This window comes from Lissotriton helveticus, chromosome 1_1 (assembly GCF_964261635.1).
Source record: "Lissotriton helveticus chromosome 1_1, aLisHel1.1, whole genome shotgun sequence".
NCBI lineage: Eukaryota > Metazoa > Chordata > Amphibia > Caudata > Salamandridae > Lissotriton > Lissotriton helveticus.
The window spans coordinates 1,290,870,148-1,290,884,317 of NC_136057.1; the positions used below are offsets into that span (position 1 = coordinate 1,290,870,148).

The 14,170-nt window shown below is 50.1% G+C and overlaps 1 protein-coding gene across 1 annotated transcript in view; it reads left to right on the top strand.

The window, feature by feature from the left end:
* The window catches only part of LOC144772694 (hyaluronidase-5-like), a 464,090-nt gene that overhangs the window by 415,603 nt on the left and 34,317 nt on the right, over positions 1-14,170 (top strand). The gene's annotated exons all lie outside the window — the stretch shown is intronic.

Here is a 14,170-nt window from a genome sequence, read left to right on the forward strand (position 1 = left end):
TCTGTCTTCACCCTAATGTTTAGTAGCCACATCACAGACACACATGCAACTGCATGCACACAAACGATAATGATACACACACGCCATGTCATCAAGCACCAATGCCAACACCAATAATGTTGTGCATACGGTAATTACATGCATGGTGACACAACGTCCAAAACACATACACGGAATTCATGTGTACCACCACCACTGTAGTCACCTCGCCAGAACCACACACTGACAACAGAGGCATAATTTGGTCATACAGCCGTGATGTACTGTGTAGTTGTGAAGATGTAATAACGTCTGTAGGGTCACACCCGACGTCAACACGTCCAAATGCACATCTGTTGCCCATTGTGTGCCCACCGATGGGCATAGTATGGACACACATGCTATATTGTATGACATATGACCTTTCCCTATCACGCTCACAACCCTCATGACGCTAATGCACACAACACATCACGGTGCAGCGTCTGACAAGATAACATAATTGGCGCCGCCATGGCGGTGCACAACTTCCGCTACTTCCCAAAGGCCATACGCGGCCAGCGGCCCTCTTTCCATTGGCTGCATGTGCACGGACCGTCACGGGCACACATCGGCAACCACACGTGCAAGCTTCAGGCACGGATGCTTCAGTTGCAACAATGTTCTATCACTGGCGCCACCATGGCGGTGCACGTACTCAGCGGGGGAGGTGCAGGCCTATACACCCTTCAGATGTACTCAATGGACATGCCAGTTCATGTCCCCTCTTACAGTCACATTGCATCATCCACCGTACACCGGCCGGAGCGGCCGGGCCAAGGACGGCCGTGCCGGCCATGTCCACAACCGCCGTCCTAGGCCCGGCCGTGCCGGCCATGTACAGAACCGCCGTGCCGGCCATGTACAGAACCGCCGTGCCCGGCCATGTACAGAACCGCCGTGCTGGCCATGTACAGAACCGCCGTGCCCGGCCATGTACAGAACCGCCGTGCCCGGCCATGTACACGGCGGTTCTGTACATGGCCGGCACGGCGGTTCTGTACATGGCCGGCACGGCCGGGCCTAGGACGGCGGTTGTGGACATGGCCGGGCCGGCCGGGCCTAGGACGGCGGTTCTGTACATGGCCGGCACGGCAGTTCTGTACATGGCCGGCACGGCCGGGCCTAGGACGGCGGTTGTGGACATGGCCGGCACGGCCGTCCTTGGCCCGGCCGCTCCGGCCGGTGTACGGTGGATGATGCAATGTGACTGTAAGAGGGGACATGAACTGGCATGTCCATTGAGTACATCTAAAGGGTGTATAGGCCTGCACCTCCCCGCTGAGTACGTGCACCGCCATGGTGGCGCCAGTGATAGAACATTGTTGCAACTGAAGCATCCGTGCCTGAAGCTTGCACGTGTGGTTGCCGATGTGTGCCCGTGATGGTCAGTGCACATGCAGCCAATGGGAAGAGGGACGCTGGCCGCATATGGCCAATCGCAAGTAGCGGAAGCAGTGCACCGCAACAACAGGGCCAGTCATTGGCCCATTTCACGAACACGCTTCCAGGGCTGACCAATTGCTGGCGACGTATGCCACTGACACATGCTGAGGGCCCTATATATGTGTGTTGGCCAAAATGACACTTCCTACCCTGGGGACCAGTGCTGCCTGTTCACCTCGACCTGCTGCTGCTGCTGAGCTGACCACCGACTGCTGCCTGTGACCATCACCTCGACCTGCTGCTGCTGCTGAGCTGACCACCGACTGCTGCCTGTGACCATCACCTCGACCTGCTGCTGCTGCTGAGCTGACCACCGACTGCTGCCTGTGACCATCACCTCGACCTGCTGCTGCTGCTGAGCTGACCACCGACTGCTGCTCTAGTGCCATACTCCGTGATCTTGCCATGTCGAGAGGCAAAGAGATCCGGTCTCGACCCTTCACCGCCGCGGAGCTTGATGTCCTCGTGGACGGTGGGCTCCGCAACTATGGACGCCTCTACGGCGCACGCGGACGGGTGGTAAGTGCAGTGTGGGACATGTTGGTGTGCATGAGGGGGCCAAATAATCAGGCCTACTGCAATCTTAGCTGTGTAGTGTGGGCTAGACATATGTTCCTGATTGTGCATGGCTGCTGACAGTTACGTCTTGCCCCTATGTGTGTGACAGGCCAACTGTCCACTGACTTACACCCTTTTGTCTCCCATCATGGTAGGTCAAGCTGCACCTTCGCAAGGACCTGTGGAGGAGCATAGCACGGGAAGTACGGGCATTGGGGGTGTGCAACAGACGACATACACACTGCCACAAACGCTGGGACGACATTTCCAGGCTGAGCAAGAATGTAGCGGAAGTGACACTGGGGATGATTCCAAGGACGCCCCGTCTGGCCCGACGCTCCATGACCCCTCTCATGCACCGTATCATTGCAGTGACGCATCCTGAACTGGCTGAACGTCTGAGTGTCGATCAACAGCAAACTAGCGGTGAGCATACTGTCTGTGTAGGAAACCTGTGAGTGCTATGCATGTATTGGTGCACAGACACAGTATTGAGTTCCGTGTTGCGTATGTTTCCCTGTGATGCCATGTTGGTCCCATTGGGTGGTTGTCATTTGACATACAGGTCCGCCATGTTGACACGCCACTTGCTTAGTAGTTGAGTGTTGAAGCACATCCCCTAGTGGTCCATGGCCCCATGGCAGGAAATGTGTGCAGATGTACGTGCTCCTGCCCTGTCCGCATGCTGTACATGTGTCACGGCCACCAACGCTCATGAAATGTGAGGATGACTGGTAGAGGTGGGCCGTGTGCAGGATGGGTGCTACAAAATCTTTGTCAGCTATGGAATTTGGCAATCCTGGTCCTTCTGTACGTCAGTGTGCCCATGACTTACACCTCTTTTATGTGCATTTCAGCTATGACAGAGGACACTCAGCCACAGACGGTGGAGATTAGTCGAGGAAATGAGTCCGGCTCAGACTTCGCACACACGCAGACTGACACAGAGGAGGCCAGCGCCGGAGAGGGGGACAGGACCGTCCTTAGGACTCGCATGTGGAGACACCATCGTCCTCCTCGTCGGAAACTCTTGGTGAGCCTGCACTGTTGTCACAGACTGGGAGTGGGCAATCATCACCTTCTGTCGGAAGACAGCACACAGGGCCCACACTTCCGCCAACTGCACCATGTACTGTTCGTGGCCGCAGGAGTAGGGGGAGCAGAGTGGCGTTCGGTGCAGGCACCGCTGCCCCTGCCACGGTGAGCCAAAATGCACTGTGTGCTGAGGCCGTTGATCTGCTGCGACAGCTGTGTGTGGGGCAGACCAATATGACAAATGCTTTCCAGGACCATGATAGGAAGTTGGGGCAGGTGGTGGCATTCATGGAAGGGATGCATGGCGATCTTGCAGGTCTACACAGGACAGTGCAGTCATTGGCAAGCAGTGTGTCGTCTGCAATAGTACAGTCGCATGGACAGGGTGCTACTTCTGTTTCCCCATCTACACCACTGGATGTCTCAGGGGGTAGTGAGTATTCTGAGCAGGACTCAAATACAGGTTATTGCACTAGAAGCAGCGTCAGACAGCACGTCACGGCACGCAGGGCACAGACCCCATCCCCTAGATCAGCTAAATCTGTTCACGTAGACAACGTCAGATACACTGGAGTACACACACACGATCCACAAGTGTTGTTGGGGGACATGCCTCCAGGAGCTACACAGGCATTCAACACAAAAGGTACTCCCAAGGCAAGGGATACTCACATGTCCATGGACTGTACCTTGGACAAGGCCACTTAGAAGACAAAGGGCCCTCCTAAGAGCAGGGAGACTCCCAAGGACAGGCCCACAACAGAGGAAAGGGACCCTCCCAAGGACAGTGAAAAGACAAAGGCACCTCCTAAGAGCAGGGAGACTCCCAAGGGCAGGCCCACAACAGAGGAAAGGGACCCTCCCAAGGACAGTGAAAAGACAAAGGCACCTCCTAAGAGCAGGGAGACTCCCAAGGGCAGGCCCACAACAGAGGAAAGGGACCCTCCCAAGGACAGTGAAAAGACAAGGCACCTCCTAAGAGCAGGGAGACTCCCAAGGGCAGGCCCACAACAGAGGAAAGGGACCCTCCCAAGGACAGTGAAAAGACAAAGGCACCTCCTAAGAGCAGGGAGACTCGCAAGGGCAGGCCCACAACAGAGGAAAGGGACCCTCCCAAGGACAGTGAAAAGACAAAGGCACCTCCTAAGAGCAGGGAGACTCGCAAGGGCAGGCCCACAACAGAGGAAAGGGACCCTCCCAAGGACAGTCAAAAGACAAAGGCACCTCCTAAGAGCAGGGAGACTCCCAAGGGCAGGCCCACAACAGAGGAAAGGGACCCTCCCAAGGACAGTCAAAAGACAAAGGCACCTCCTAAGAGCAGGGAGACTCCCAAGCAGAGGCGGATCCTCCATGGGGGCGTTAGGGCGCCACCCCACTGCTTTCTCGCCGTGCGAGAAGGCAGAAACAAATAGTAGAGAACTACCATTTGTCTCTGCCTTCTCGCACGTCGAGAAAGTAGAAGTTCCTGCTCGAGACAGTGGGAGGGGTTACTCGAGGGCAGGGGGGAGTGGTTTTCCCCACTGTTGTTAATACTGTCTGTTTGGCAGCCTGAGAGGCTGTCCAAACAGACAGTATTAACTGTATTAATAACAGTAGGGAAAGCCGCTCCCCCCTGCCCTCGGGTAACCCCTCCCACTCTCCCTGTTCTCTGTATGCTGCAGCATACAGAGAAATCACGTGGTGTTGGGGCAGCCGGCCGAACCAATCACAGCACTGTGCTGTGGTGGAGCCGGAGGGGAGGGGGGCTGCCTGGCTTCCTGCGTGACGAGTCTGATGACTAATTCAAGAACAGACGGCGGGAGTCGGAGCTGACTTGAAGGCGGGAAGCCGGAAGGTTAAGGTAAGTAGTTAAGTTTATTGGCTTGTGACTGTTGTTTTATTATGTATTGGTAATTGGGCTCTGAAATGTCTTCCTCTCCACATGAAGTGGGAGGCCCATCTCCGTTTCCTACCCTTTGATGCTCACTTTCCCTCCGTGTCCCTCTGTGCAGGGCTCTATGTGGCGGAAAACTCCACACAGGGGAAATGGAATTTCCCCGTGTAAAAAATGCACATCATTTTTGTTTATTTTTTCCTCCTTGGGAAAAGTATTTTTACTCATGGAGAAACCCCGTCTCCCACACCCCAATCCGGGTGATCCATTTAATTTCCGTGCTGGAAAGGGATTTACACCAGCCCTTGTCTGAAGTAAACATAGTAGTTTCTGAATCACCACAATGTACTTGTTTGTGGGGGTTCACAAACTTCCAAATCTAACAATCCACTGGAGCGCCCTAAATTCCACCTCTTGAGTAGGAAAGGTTTGGAGAGCTCTTCACTCCTGGCAGAGATATGCACACCTATAAAAGTGCTAAAACCTGCCAGGAACCTCTTTGTGAATTCCTGCCAAGCATAACTGGGATAAATTGGCTCGCAAACCTACATTAATGGCAAAATTTACCTCTGTGAATAGGCCACATGATTGACCTATGGATCAGCAGTGTAACGAATGAATGGTGCAAGAGTACAGGGGGAAGCAGCTTCATTGAGAGGATTTTGACAAGTGATTGCTGAATCGAATTGTTTGTCTCGTATCATTGCTTTAAATGGAAATATAGAAGTTACGTTTAGTCAGAAGAAGAAAGGTGAGTATTTATTTGGGTGCTTTAGCATACAAATGGTTTCAAAATCCAAAGTACGACATAGCATTGTCAAGCTAGGTGGTAAATAGGAAAAATAAGTGGGGTTTTAGGAAAGAGCTTTTGTATGCCAGCAAAGCATGTAGGGAGCTCACTACAGCTGTGAAGTGCTCTGGGAGCCATAAGGGTGAAGAGAGAAATAGCTGCAAAGTATCGTCAATGCTTTGCTTGTGAATACTAGAGAGAAGCAAGGATTGTAAGGGTGTGTGTGAAATCAAAATGAAGCGTGCATACCACACAAACGGACTTAGAGTGGATTAATATTTGCAGTAGATGAAAAGCACTTGCGTGTGTAAGCTGCGAATTAACGGTATTAACCTCTCTTTACACATCTGCAAAGGGCTTCTAGTCACACAGCACACCCAGAGAGGAGAGAGAAAGTTGGAGGGGGGAGAGGGCGAGTCAGGGGAACAGGTTCTTCTTTGATGGAATACCAGATGAAAATAAAGCGTATTTAGATTTTAGCCCATTACTACCTTTTGGAGACAAGTTCATGGGGAGCCAGGAAACTTATTTGTCGATGTTTGTTTTGGTTTTCCTGGCTCTAACAGATGGTGGTTGAATGATGTCAGTCCTCGGGGCGCACACACGGCTGGGGGCAATTGCTGAACGTCTTCGCATGCAGTGACTAACAGCCTACAACAACTACAATATCACCAGTGTCTGTGGGGAGGTTGCTTGCATTCTCGGGTCTGTGCTAAGCACCCCCACCTGCTCAGAGGCCCAAGCAAACGTGGTAGTCTGTCACCAGGCAATGTCAGGCCTATACAGGCTGTAATAAAGAAAACCTATTGAGTGCAGTGCGGGAAAGGGTGAGTGATGTCTGTGTGAGTGCAGGGAGAGTGATGTCTGTGTGAGTGAAGGGTGAGCGCAGTGTGCCTGTGTGAGTCCAGGGTGAGTGATGTCTTTGTGAGTGCAGGTTGAGCAGTGTGCCTGTGTGAGTGCAGGGTGAGTGATGTCTGTGTGAGTGCAGGGTGAGCAGTGTGCCTGTGTGAGTGCAGGGTGAGTGATGTCTGTGTGAGTGCAGGGTGAGCAGTGTGCCTGTGTGAGTCCACGGTGAGTGATGTCTGTGTGAGTGCAGGGTGAGCAGTGTACCTGTGTGAGTCCAGAGTGAGTGATGTGGATGGGTGATTGCTGGCTTAGTAATGTGTCAGGGAAGGATGTTCTCGTTGTTCGGCCTCGCTTGCTGCACTCGCTCGCCACAGTGCAGTATTTACGCCTCACCACTTTCAAATGTCACCAGCCGCCACTGCTCCCAAGGGCAGGCCCACAACAGAGGAAAGGGACCCTCCCAAGGACAGTGAAAAGACAAAGGCACCTCCTAAGAGCAGGGAGACTCCCAAGGGCAGGCACACAACAGAGGAAAGGGACCCTCCCAAGGACAGTGAAAAGACAAAGGCACCTCCTAAGAGCAGGGAGACTCCCAAGGGCAGGCAGACAACAGAGCAAGGTCACTCTCCCAAGGGCAGGGACACACACAGAGAGCAGGTGTCTACTGGAGACAGGTACACCACAGACAACAAGTCTGCTGGCAGGAACAGGGCGGCGACCAGGGCACAGGCTAAATCCAGAGACAACACTCCACCTAAGGATAAGGCACATCCTACGGACAAGGCTTCTAGCATGGACAATGGCGCAATCAAGGACAGGCATACTTCACCCCTGGCTGCACTGAGGCTGATGTTTTCTACTGAACGCCAAACAGATGTCTCCGCGGCGGAGTCCCCCCATACCTCCACTCCCATCCAGGCCAGTCAGAAGCAGAGGAGGGAGTCCCCTGTTGTTGCATCCCCCATTACACATGACTCTGAGTCCAGGCGGCAGTCACACAGCAAACGACAAGCAGGCTCCAGCACGTCCCCAGAAACCCGATCCCCGGCTGCAGATGCTCCACCTATGGTGGGTGGTGATTCTTTAGAGTCCCCACCACTTGGCAGTCCTGTCCTGTCCAGGGTGCACTCACACATCCCTAAGAAACGCAGACACACACCATTGACACCTGCCAACCCCGATGTGGCTCAAGGTCAGCTATCCCCAGCTCCCAGGCCCACCCTGCCTCCTGGCCCATACAGCCCTGTGGCTCATCATTTCAGTTGTCCCAGTGGCGCAGGTGCAGTTGACTCTCATGTATCAGATAGTGGCACTGTGTCTGTTGTTGGCTGTCATGCATCATGTAGTGGCACAGTCTCTGTTGTGCCCTCTCCTGTTGCAGGTCCTGGCAGTGTATCTGGGTCTATGGCTCACGTGTCAGTTAGAAGATCTGTGGCTGTGTTGCACACTCCTGTTTCTGGTGCTGGCAGTCTGTCTGGGTCAGTGGGTCACGTGTCAGTGACTACATCTGTGGCTGTGTCTCACATTCCTGTTGCTGGTGCTGGCAGTGTGTCTGGGTGTGTGGCCCATGTGTCTGTCACTCGGGCTGTGGCTGTGTCTCACACTCCTGTTGCTGGTGCTGGCAGTGTGTCTGGGTCCGTGGCCCATGTGTGTGTCACTCGGGCTGTGGCTGTGTCTCACACTCCTGTTGCTGGTGCTGGCAGTGTGTCTGGGTCTGTGGCCCATGTGTGTGTCACTCGGGCTGTGGCTGTGTCTCACACTCCTGTTGCTGGTGCTGGCAGTGTGTGCGAGGCAGGTAGTTCACGCAGTCCCCCTGATTCTGTGATGTGAGGTGCTGAACACTTCACTCAAATGTTATTTCACATGGTGTGTCCATTGAGAACTGCGTTGCACTCTTGTGGTCCCTGGGATGGGTTGGTAGGGACACGTACTTGTGCTGCCTCTGATGTAGCTGCTCTGTACTCCACAATGCCCTGTTGCTGTTCTGATACTGCATTCTGCCCTCTCACGTGCTGCCTCTGATGGACCTGTTCAGTGCTATGGACTGTTGATGCACTTGGCCCCTCTCACGTGCTGCCTCTGATGGACCTGTTCAGTGCTATGGACTGTTGATGCACTTGGCCCCTCTCACGTGCTGCCTCTGATGGACCTGTTCAGTGCTATGGACTGTTGATGCACTTGGCCCCTCTCACGTGCTGCCTCTGATGGACCTGTTCAGTGCTATGGACTGTTGATGCACTTGGCCCCTCTCACGTGCTGCCTCTGATAGACCTGTTCAGTGCTATGGACTGTTGATGCACTTGGCCCCTCTCACGTGCTGCCTCTGATGGACCTGTTCAGTGCTATGGACTGTTGATGCACTTGGCCCCTCTCGTTTACTGCCAATGATGTACCTGCTCTGTTGGGCACAATGCCCTGTTGCTGTTCTGATACTGCATTCTGCCCTCTCGTTTACTGCCAATGTACCTGCTCTGTTGGGCACAATGCCCTGTTGATGCTCTGATACTGCATTCTGCCCTCTCACATGCTGCCTCTGATGTAGCTGCTCTGTACTCCACAATGCCCTGTTGCTGTTCTGATACTGCATTCTGCCCTCTCGTTTACTGCCAATGATGTACCTGCTCTGTTGGGCACAATGCCCTGTTGCTGTTCTGATACTGCATTCTGCCCTCTCGTTTACTGCCAATGATGTACCTGCTCTGTTGGGCACAATGCCCTGTTGCTGTTCTGATACTGCATTCTGCCCTCTCGTTTACTGCCAATGATGTACCTGCTCTGTTGGGCACTCTGCCCTGTTGCTGTTCTGATACTGCATTCTGCCCTCTCACATGCTGCCTCTGATGTAGCTGCTCTGTACTCCACAATGCCCTGTTGCTGTTCTGATACTGCATTCTGCCCTCTCGTTTACTGCCAATGATGTACCTGCTCTGTTGGGCACAATGCCCTGTTGCTGTTCTGATACTGCATTCTGCCCTCTCGTTTACTGCCAATGATGTACCTGCTCTGTTGGGCACAATGCCCTGTTGATGCTCTGATACTGCATTCTGCCCTCTCACATGCTGCCTCTGATGTAGCTGCTCTGTACTCCACAATGCCCTGTTGCTGTTCTGATACTGCATTCTGCCCTCTCGTTTACTGCCAATGATGTACCTGCTCTGTTGGGCACAATGCCCTGTTGCTGTTCTGATACTGCATTCTGCCCTCTCGTTTACTGCCAATGATGTACCTGCTCTGTTGGGCACAATGCCCTGTTGATGCTCTGATACTGCATTCTGCCCTCTCACATGCTGCCTCTGATGTAGCTGCTCTGTACTCCACAATGCCCTGTTGCTGTTCTGATACTGCATTCTGCCCTCTCGTTTACTGCCAATGATGTACCTGCTCTGTTGGGCACAATGCCCTGTTGCTGTTCTGATACTGCATTCTGCCCTCTCGTTTACTGCCAATGATGTACCTGCTCTGTTGGGCACAATGCCCTGTTGATGCTCTGATACTGCATTCTGCCCTCTCACGTGTTGCCTCTGATGTAGCTGCTCTGGTGCCCACTTTGCCCATGCTCACGCATACACTGTGATTATACCCCTATTATGTGCAATAAAGGTAGTCAATCATGTGTCGTGGTTTGTCGTTGTCATTCATGCTTGCGTACTACAAATGTGTATTTCTATTTGCTTCTCATCAGTGGTTTCGGTAACATGACCCTCCCCCTCCCTACGTCACGACCCTTGCTGGTATTCCCCTCCATGCAGCCAATGGTTTGTGCCTTACCTGCGTCGGCGTCGATGGTGGGCCATGACTAGGACGTGGTGGATCGCGAAGAGCATCGGGAAAGCGTGTAGCGCTGGGTCCATGGTGGTGGTCAGCTTGCGGTGGGTATCTCTGCTATGTCACCTATGTTCGCTGTGGGGATTCCACCGTGTTCAGACAGGTTGTTTTTCCGCAGCGGTTTTATGTGTATTTTCCGCCATCTTGATTTGGGGGACGGTCTTAGACGTCAGTACGTACGGCGGAGCCTCCGGATGTGTTCCGTCCGCCGCGTGGTCGTGTATAGGTCGACGGCGGTGCGTGCTTTACCGTCGCGGACGGAAATTTGACACATTTTCCTATCCTGATATGGCGGACGGAGTATCCGCGGCAGGCGGACACGGAAAAGGGTTTTTCCGCCTACTCCAGGGCCGCGGTGGCTCTTCCGTCCACCATCCTAATGAGCCCCTCTGTCTGGACAAAAGATCAAGATGGATGAAAAGCTAATTTTTTTAACTTAATGGGTCAAAAACTGAGTTAATGCTTTTAAGGAATAAAGAAATGGCAAATATTAGACCATTCTGGCCTAGCTCTCTTGGTCGTACCCCCGTTTCTAAAACCAAATCAAAAGTCTGGATGTTTGGCTTGACTGGAACCTGGATTTTAAAGAGCAAGGGCATAAAGTAGCAGCAAGCTGCTATGGGATCCTGTGAATGATCCGTAAAGTGCACCCACAACTTCCTTTCCCTGCAAGAAGAGTTTTAGTCCAGGCCCTCATCCTGTCCCGTCTTGACTATGCTAATGTCCTATATCTTGGAGCCCCCTGCTCCTCAATAAGGAAGCTACAAATTGTTCAAAACTGCGCTGTGCACATGCCTATGAACATCCCAAAGTGTTCCTCGGCGAAATCAGCTTTACCATCTCTACAGTGGCTTCCTCTCCGGGAGTGTATTCAGTTCAAAGCATTATGCATAGCAAACAGGGCTCGCTCAGGAAAGGGATCCTTGGCTATTCAGTCCCTTGTCCAACGGTACCGCCCAAAGAGGGTTCTGAGGTCGGAAACCAATCACCTACTGTTAACAACAAGAATATAGAGAACACGCAGAGGTGGTTGCCTCTTCACTAATAATGTGGCTAAAATCTGGAAAAGTCTGCCCCTGCATATCCGTACCCAAACTAACTACCTTATTTTCCGGAAACAGATTAAAACATTACTCTTCCCTTAAACTACGGTTCATAGTTCAGTGTGTATGCAGGCAATATCGCGGGGATGCCCACGGGTAACCAGGCGATTTAGAAATACTGTTTCATTCATTCATTCATTTAGACACATTTTGCAACAGTTTCTGGATATAGTGCCATTTAGTGGTGATTAGTGTTACCTGCCTCATAATGAATGTATAACAAAAGAATGCTCTGCCTGCTTTTGTTATATGAAATACATTTAGCAATGGTGTTATGTGGCCCTGCAAATATTGGGGCCTATGACGAGTGTTGCAGGCTGCTTCCTCCTTGTAATAACTCTGCCCAAGAAGGATTCATAAATCAAGAATCGGCAACAAGTGGCCACATGAAAGTTGATGAAAAGAGAAGAATTATTTAACCATAGGCCCTTTCCTCAACAGCATGGCCTATAGATCATGGAGTAAGACACACTTCTCAGATCCCATTCTGCCAGTTGATATCCCCATGCATATGAGGCTTGGGAGTCTACACTCTCGCTAAAGGAAACTCACAGGTGGTGTGGGGTTGCCACTGGACTCTGAATGGTAAGGTCAGAACCTTCCCGCACCTGAAACCTGCACCCTGGGGGAGTTCAAAAGCACCTTCTCATCAACCAAGACAGGGGCCACCGATTCGCTGCGGCAACACTGGGCCACAGCAAAGAGCAGACAGCAGAGGGGCACTTTAATCTTGGTATGCTACCGTGACAAAGAACACTGGGTCAGACCTACATTTTCAATTATAAGAAATGTCTCCTTCGCGTGCGTGCCCAGAGGAATGATACTACACAGAAACATACATAAGGATTATGAAGCTTCTTCAGAAAAAACAAGGCAATACGATATTGATTAAAATTATGCTGTCTTGCGAGGTGCAGTCAAAATATCGATTCCCTATTATCGACCTACAGTAATATCGAGTCAAAAATATCGAAGGGGAAGAATATCGAGGTAAAGAATATCGTTGGACACAATATCAACCCTAAGGTAAGTAATATCGATTTTTTTTATCGATGTAAGTAATATCGAAGTTAGTAATATTGATATCAAATATATCATTGTCACTAATTTCGATGTTACTAATATCGATATTAGTTTGTTGTTATGTATTTTATTATGTATTTTATATGTATGTGTTAAATGTTTTTTGTTAAGTATTTTATTTGTTTTAAATTATATGTGTACTATTTTTTATATATTAAAATTTTTATTTTTATTCGTGGAGAAGTGTGGCTCAATGGTTGGAGCGGCAGACCCTGATGCAGAGGTCTTGCCCGGGACCAGGGTTCAATTCCCCGCCTCGGCGGGTATTGGGCTCAAAATTCCCCGGACCAGATAATTCTCGCCTCGGTGCCTATTCCAATCATGGAGTCCCACTCTGCAACTCTGGGCAATAGCTTGCTTAATCTCCACAGCGGCCCCCACAGCGCTAAGGATGCCTGGCTTCACCAGGGGGGTGCCCAGGAGTGGACGCCTCACAGGGAAAGCCAGGATGGGTTCCACAGCGGTATTCGTACAAGCGCCTTGAGACCCTTGCGGGTGAGTAGTGCGCTATACAAGTATCAATTTACATTACATTTACATTTACATTCGAATTTTATGTTTTAGTACTGGAGCGGGTTGTGGGTTTATAGGGAAATAGGGTGGGAAGTAATTTAATTATAGTAAATTAATTATTAATTTTTACTAATTGTAAATTAATTTTAATTAATTTTTGCGTTTAAGTTCTGTAGCGGGTTGTGGGTTTATAGGGGAATTGGGTGGGAAGTAATTTCATTGTAATTAAGTCATTAATTATCTGTTATTGGTATTGATAATTATTTTATGTCTAATTAATTGTTAATTAATTATTTTAATTGGTAATTAATTATTTTATTTGGTAATTCATTTTTTCAATTGGTAATTAAGGTTTGTAATTGCCAATTACATGTTTTAATTGGTAATTAATTTTTTTGATTGGTAATTATTTTTTTTAATTGGTAATTGATATTTTTAAAAGTTAATTATTTGGTAATTTATATTTATTCATTAATATTATTGGTATTTATTGTTATTTTATTGATAATTAATTATTCAATTGAAATTATGTTTTTAGTAATTATTAATGGGTATTTGCAAATGATGTAGAGTTATTTAAAAATGTAATTTTTAATTATTTTATTTACAACAATTATTTATAAGTATGTTATATTTAACTTCTACACTATCCAATGCTTTCCCTACTGTTGCACTCTCTGGAGTGGGAATAGTAATTTTTACCCCTACGCTATCCAACGCTTTCCCTACTTTTGCACTCTCTGGAGTGGGAATAGTAATTTTTACCCCTACGCTATCCAACGCTTTCCCTACTGTTGCACTCTCTGGAGTGGGAATAGTAATCTTTACCCCTACGCTATCCAACGCTTTCCCTACTGTTGCACTCTCTGGAGTGGGAATAGTAATTTTCACCCCTACGTGATCCAACGCTTTCCCTACTGTTTCACTCTCTGGAGTGGGAATAGTAAATTTTACCCCTACGCTATCCAACGCTTTCCTTACTGTTGCACTCCCTGGACTGGGAATGGTTATTTTTACCCCTACGCTATCCAATGCTTTCCCTACTGTTGCACTCTTTGGAGTTGGAATAGTAATGTTTAC